The sequence below is a fragment of the Solanum stenotomum genome, chromosome 8 (assembly GCF_019186545.1).
Source record: "Solanum stenotomum isolate F172 chromosome 8, ASM1918654v1, whole genome shotgun sequence".
In the NCBI taxonomy this organism is placed as follows: Eukaryota; Viridiplantae; Streptophyta; class Magnoliopsida; order Solanales; family Solanaceae; genus Solanum; species Solanum stenotomum.
The window spans coordinates 25,636,714-25,644,163 of record NC_064289.1 but is presented as its reverse complement, the minus strand read 5'-3'; the positions used below and the strand labels follow the sequence as shown (position 1 = coordinate 25,644,163).

Here is a 7,450-nt window from a genome sequence, read left to right as displayed (position 1 = left end):
ACATTTAAATATGAAACTTGATACTTTTATCATGTCAAAAGAGTGTTTATGCTATAAGTATTAGTATTCACAAATTTTGAGTTTTTTTTTTAGATTTAGAAGCTTAAAATTATAGCAATATTTTTGGCTATAATTTTAGTATTCTGTCAATTTTATTATAAAGATACCCCAAGGATATGAGATCTCTTGAGAACAAAAACATGACCGATCTTTTTTTGTGTGTAAAAATCAAGATCTCTCATATATTCATATAATAATGATGTACTAGACTATAAGCTTGTAAATTGTAACAAAAAGTAACATTGATGAAACTTTGAATAAGAAAATCTCTTTGTTGTTACATTAAAGGAACATTGTGACCTCCTTTGATCAGAACAGCCTCCTAAATATGGCATGAATACATACTTACTCCAAAGGATGTTCCTGAAAGCAACCAGCTATTCACATTTGATACAGCCATACAGAAGACGGACAAATAGCAAACAGGCATGAAAGCCAACAGTGCCTAGCATGAGGAAGACGCCATAACTAACACAAGCCATATATCCAAAGAAGAATGAGGTTTGCATGAAACCGTTCATGTCTGACTGTGAAAAGTAATAGTAGATGGAATAACCAAATAAGTACAAGCCAGTCGATCCACCACAAAGAAAAGACCTGTTTCAAGTGAGCAATTAGTCAGCTAGAAAGACATAGCAAAATATTTCAATTGCTTAGCAATCAGACATTTATAGGTGACGAAGACAATCCTCTCGCAAAGAGCTTGCAAGACCAGATAAACTCAGTGCCCTACTGTCCTCGTGGAACTAGCAGGGAATTCCTGTAGTGCAAAGTTAAGGCTATGCTCTCCAATAAGCTAAATGGCGGAGATGGCTAAATTAAGGATATCCTCAAGAACCACTATAAGGTAAGCCAAGATACCGGCACCTCTTGTACAACCATAGCAGAAAGGTAGAGATTCAGGGTGACTTCAACATATGATTACTTAGAAAAATCTATTCACATCTTTAAAAAGCATAAAAGCAAATGAAGACAGAGAGCTTATTAATATGCTGGTTAAGCCCCTCAATTCTTTAAGAGAGGAAGGGGGTTCAAACCTCGATAGCTGTATTTTTGGAGGGAAAAAAAATACAAGCAAATGAAGATTAGGACACTCTCCTGTTAATTAAGACTGGGAAGAATCACAAACTAAACTAAATAGCATGAGGATCTTACAGTTCTTATTCCGTTTTGGTAACTAAATGTTTAAGTGAGGGTCCATGGGTCTTTTGTCTAGTGGTAAGAGCGCAGCACATGACGTGTGGGTGAGGGACACGTCATGGATCGAACTCTACCACAGACAAAAATCTGGTAGTTCAGTGGAGAAGGCTAAAGGATGGGCCTAGCTACTATTCATCGAGTTTCAGCCCGTGTGCTACTGCCACTAAAGAATTTCTCAGTTCAAAAAAAGTTTTAAGGGGAGATTACCAGCAGTCCAGGGCCATGGCATGCCACAGGCCTGAATGAGAACTTAAGTTAGATTTATGGATCACCCACAAAGAGAACTGGTGACAAAAGAATTGAACACAAGCCTTTCAAGCTAAACTTTTGATCCTTACTGACTGATCAATAGAGAAGAAAAAATTCTTAGACTATGAATTTGCACATTTAACAAAAAACATGAAAGCAGAACTTGTTTAAAGAGCATTGACTGTCTAATGGTCATAAACTGGAAAACGTAGACAAGAACCAACTAAACGGCAACACAAAGAATTCAGGAAAACAAAGATGTGGAAATTCTCCCACCAACTTATTTCCAAGAATAGCAAATCAATCTGCTTTGGATACTTGGATAGGAGATAATGATAATTTACACCTTATGAAAGAAAAGCAATATACAGTAACAAAAGCATCATAGTTATAAGATGAGAAAAGTCGCACCTCCACCACCATTCATGATCTTCTGCGGCAAGTTGGATGTATGTCATAGCAATAGAGATGAGAGCAGTTGTAATCAGAAGGAGAATGAACACAACAAAAAGAATGCTATATATTGTGTATATCCTGTGACCCCAAACACTTGCAAATATGTAATATAGCTGAATATAGATGACAGCAAAAGACAAAAGTCCTGACATTGCCATTTGGGTTATGACACGCCTGTACCAACGCTGTGGGGGAACCTCACGAGGACACTTTGTGGTGTGACAAGGAGCTTGAAACTCCGACCTTATTCTCTTCCCAGAAATCGCACCTAACACAAGCGACGGTAATGCTAGCAAAACCAAGAGGAGAAGTATAACCACAATTGTGCCCAAAGGAAGTGTTGCAGTAGACCCATAGTTGAATGCAACAGTATTAAGGAAGAAAAAGGTTAGCAACAAGGGGCAAGAGAATATTCCTCCTGTCAGTAATAGAACTCTTAGCTGTCATGCCAAAAACAAGGTAATAAGGTTATCTGTACAATATTCTCTTAAGAGCTCAATTTGAGAGAGGAGTTTAAGGTAGCAAGAATCCTGCATATCATACCGAGTTGCTTCCTTCAAGCTGATGATAAAAAGATGCAGCCGAAAATCCAGCAACTGCAGAAGTTATTGCATATATTATGACCAAAGCAGTGGGCAAAACTCCTCGATCATACGGTTGAAAAACACCAAGCACGCCTAAACATAGAATGACCACCACGCTGCAGAAACATGATCAAGAAAGAATCTTCACAAATAGTTCATGCTGGATTTTTACTTCTTAATTAAACAAGATGATATCAACAATTACTGACACTGCCAACATCTGGGTTCCACAACCAAGTGCTGAAGAAAGCATTATTTAAACAAGATGATATCAACAATTACTGACACTGCCAACATCTGGGTTCCATTCTTCTTGGTTATCAGAAAATTCTTCATCCTGTGCAAGACTTTACAAGATTGACGAAAAAGGAGTATCTTTAGTCTGATACTAAGGTCAAACCATATCATACTTAAAAGAACAAAATGGATATATCTTCTTACTTATAAATATCTTTCCTCAGGACTCGCAAGTAAATTGCTCCCATACATGACATCAAGATGAAGATTGTCACACATGAGTTTAAAATGGAGAACCAGTGAATTTCTAAGTGATGGGGCAGAGAAGAAGAGCTTGTGTATTTGTCCATTCTCTTTTCAAATGGGGTGTTAGTTTCCTTCCACACCACTGTGTACAGGAATTCTACATCAACTTCCTCATCATTTGTTACATCAACTGTAAAAGATGGATCGACTCTAACTTGGATTTCAATAACATGGTCCTTGTGGTAGTAAATTTCAAATTGATAAAATGTATAAATGTGATATCTGTACTCATTAGGGTCATCAATTCCGTCCTTTTCGACCATCCCAAGGAACGCCCATATTGGCAAGTCATCATAGTACATCTGGACGTAGTAATCTAGTGCAACAGTGGTTCTGAATTGTGCAACTTCCTCCTTTGTCAGCCTTTTCTTACATATAACTTTGGCATCTTTGTCCGCTAAAAACTCGAGCTTATATGGAGCAAATGTAAGGCGATCTCCATTCAACGCTTCACCAAACGATTCTTTCTTCTTTTCCAAATTATCTGATAATGTTTCAGCACAATAGATAACCAATAAGATTAACAGGAAAACCTAAGAGAAGATTGACAAAAACAAAAAGGTAAGAAAAGAAAAAGATTAATGTGCGAGAAGAATAGTGATCCTTATTCAATAGACAATCAAGGACTTAATAAAAGTGAAGAAGAAAACCTGGTTGACAAAATGGAAGATCGAAATAAGCATAAGTTTCACTGCAATAGGAAAAATGAAAAACATTATGGAAGCAAAGAAAAACAGTAAGAAACATTAGAGAAATGTTTCATTTTATTTGCTTCATTAAAATGCCTAACAAGATTGTCTAAGGCCTTTGATGACCACCTTAGTTTAACCCACAAAGAGATATGTCTGATTCATTAAACTATATTATCGTTTTCTATTGACCAGTTCCAAGGGTTTTATCAGATTTATAATCAGGTAGAAAATAAATTTGACATCGGCTTCACCAAGCTAACCATTCACCTAAAGCAGAAAGTAATAAAATTGATCAATCAGAAAACAATTGAAGTATGATCTGTTAATATGTATGCAGCTATGAAGAAAGTGTCTTCAAATAGAAACTACGTGGACGGGGTACTTCTTGGGGAAAGGGACAGGAACTTCCTTGTTTTACGTGATACTGAAGTGTTGATGAAGTGATTCTTTTAACCCCACTTGTCGGAATACACTGGGTATGTTGTTGTTTTGTTAACTAACCAATTAATGAAATTATATACCTGACACTAACTGAAGAATGGATGACATTTCTTGAAAGACATAACAGAAAAGCATCAAACACATAGTGATTGAAATGTTTAAAGCATCTACCTGGGATTAGAGAATGGGCCAACCTTGTTTGCATAGAAAGGGACATCATCTCCACTTTTATACCGATGTGTAGAGGCATCTGATTGTACTAAGCATTCAAGACTCATCATAATTACAGTTGTAAAAATGAGTATTACCACAGGTTTCTCCATTCTTCTTTGGCTTTTAAATGAAAAATATGAAGTCAAATAAAATGAGTGCTAACCAACACCAAGCTGAAAAAGAAAAAAATGATGCAAGGCACACGAATTACATTTTAACACTTATAATCTTAAAAAACAAATAAGTGAATCCCAATGTAACAGTATGTCCCATTTCTTGGCTAGATATATATACGACATGAGAAAGTATATGTGCTTGATGTGTTGGTTGTTATTTATATTAAGGTAAGGGTGCTCTGGAAACCAGAGGAGTTGGAACCTTGGACTTATGCTAACAAGTGAAAGTGTGAAACATACCATAACTTTAAAGATGCACAAGTCTTAATCTATAAAGGATTGATAATGATTTTTGAAGAAAACTTGTAACTTTGAAGTCTAGTATCTAACTGTTCAGCCAGTTTGCCATTTGGATTAAGGTATGAGCATTTAGTGAAGGTGCACACTACTGAGGATAACCCTTGTACACAATAGAAAATGTTGGTGCGATGCGTTGGAGGCCTTTTTGGCCAAGAAACTCTATAAAAAGCTTGATGCATCGCGTCAAAGGCTTCTGGCGGCAAAGCTTGAGGATACTTGGGGGATTTGAAGTGTGTCTGGACCCTCCAGTATAAAAACCACGACTCCCAGCTATTTTCTCACTGATAACACCACATAAGGATGGGAAAAACACCTTTGACTCACACCATCCATATCAATTAGGATTTATCCCCTAGACACAGCTTCCAGCAGCGGCTGCAAAGTTTACGACACTAACACACAGAGCGGTAGCCTAAGCGAGAAAATGAGAGAGTAAAGCTAGATATGATGCCATTGATTCTGTTGGAGGAAGATCCACAGGAAAGAGAATTGCTTTTGCTAAAGAAACAACAATAAAATAAGCTCTTGCTCACTGAATTGTGGAGAGGGATTGAAGGGGCTAACATCCCATCAAGATTTCCCATAAGATTTCGAGGTAAGAAATCAAGTTTACACTTAAAAAATCAAGTTCGATCCAGATCTTGAGATGCCACACAAGAACAGAAGCATCGTTAGCTTTGAGATGGCTAACTTGGTAAGCCACACTTTTCATGTGTGCCATTGAGATTTTTTTGGTTTTAGTCATTTTGTATTGAACTCTGCACTCACTCTATCGACCCCCTTGGATTGTCATAGTAATATAGCATCCATTTTATGAATTGCATGATTTTGTTGGGGTTGTACCCCAAACTTTATGCTCTGTACTGTGAGCTGATTCTATATACTTGGTGTTGAGACATATTATGTGGTTTAAGTGTAAGGCTTGATACAGATTGTTGTTGTATGGGATTTAGCTTAAGACATGAAAGCATGGATAGTTCTATAAACACGGAAAACTCATCTCAATATCCCGTATGATATTGATGATGCTTGCTAATCAGTTGGCTAAATTGTTATGGTTTTCCTAATGGAGTTAAACCTATCGGATACGATCAAGTTCAGAATTTTTTTAGATGTGTCGTCTTTATATGTTTCGGTAGATGAATCTCCCATTTCCTACAAAATTTTGGAAATTTGGAATCTCAATATTCCTTTGACACAATTACCAGTTAAATACAAGTTGCTAATTGAAAATATTCCAACGGGAACTGAATTCGATGAGGGCATGCACTATAAAAGGTAATACTTTCTCCAGTTAGATCAAGAAATGCAACAGAGCACACATAAGGTTGAAGTCTTAGTTTGAACTATGAGTACTAGATGCATCAATGGCAATACAATGAAAATGTTCAAGAATTCATCAGATAGATCACAATCCTAACTTAAAAACATCAACGTTTTTGGGCATTAGATATCTGCCTATTTTGGTGAGTAACTGTATATAACAACAGAAAATCTTGTATGGAGTAGGAAAAAATCACCAACCATTATACTTGCCTATCTGTCACTAGTTATATATTCTCCTAATTTTTTTTTCTCTCAATATCACTTGCCCGTAGAGAGTAGTGACACCTTATGGCTAGAGAACCATCACCCCCTCCCTAGTACCTTTCCAATTATTCATAGTACTCATACATTACTGAATTTCAACAATCACCATAAAACAGTCAATAAATGGGAGTTCCTTGTGAACTTCCACATATGAAGTAGCAAAGGAAGGAAGATATGAATGAATCCTCAAATTAAATGCCCTATCTGTCACTAGCTATAAATTCTCCTAATTTACAATCTTGTGACATCATACATAATCAATTAATTTCAGCAGATAACAAGTGACGACTAATTAACTGTATCAATCCATCCCATAAGGAATACGAAGAAAGTTTTGAACTGAAACATTGTGCTAATCAGAAATGATAGGCATACTTGCAAACAATCAAACAGTAACAAAGGCAAAGCTTGAAAATTCCTTACAGAGAGAGGGGGGGAAGAGTCTCCAAAGAGCAATTGCAGAGAGGAACAACGACAGATTGAAGGGATCCCCTACTCTCTAGTCTTCACATCAATACTTTGAAGCGCCGTGCTAAGGTCAACCACACCAAGTGGAATTTAAATTTTGATGGACCAATTGAAATACTTCATAAGTGAAACCCCACAAATCAGTAATTTCTATTTTATAGACTCACATACTAATATATGAACCTTTAGAGAGTGCGGGTGTTAAAGACAGTCTCTTATGAAAAAGTTCCGGTTGAAATTCTTGATCAATAGGTTCGTAAGTTGAGAAATAAAGAAGTCACCTTAGTGAAAGTTCTTTGGAGGAATCAATTAGTTGAGGAAGCTACTTGGGAAGTAGAGACAAATATGATGGCCAAGTAACCCCGCCTCTTTCCTTCCACTACAGTTCCAGCGTGAGGTAATAGTTTCACCATATCATACATTCAGCTTCATGTCTCTAAGTTATCCGAGTATTAGTATGCTTGCATGTTCATGAAAT

At 36.7% G+C, this 7,450-nt stretch overlaps 1 long non-coding RNA gene and 1 pseudogene across 2 annotated transcripts; one reads left to right on the top strand and one right to left on the bottom strand.

Annotated features, from left to right (window-relative positions):
* Positions 1–289: 289 nt before the first annotated feature.
* On the bottom strand, positions 290–7,102 carry LOC125872796 (transmembrane 9 superfamily member 2-like; annotated as a pseudogene). The gene is made up of 8 exons (XR_007447160.1): positions 6,928–7,102; positions 4,397–4,558; positions 3,743–3,783; positions 2,991–3,576; positions 2,759–2,896; positions 2,509–2,665; positions 1,921–2,405; positions 290–657 (listed from the first exon to the last, which is right to left on the bottom strand). The product of XR_007447160.1 is annotated as a transmembrane 9 superfamily member 2-like (transcript).
* On the top strand, positions 5,346–7,061 carry LOC125872797 (uncharacterized). The gene is made up of 3 exons (XR_007447161.1): positions 5,346–5,851; positions 6,787–6,945; positions 7,042–7,061. It is a non-coding gene; the product is annotated as an uncharacterized LOC125872797 (long non-coding RNA).
* Positions 7,103–7,450: the final 348 nt, after the last annotated feature.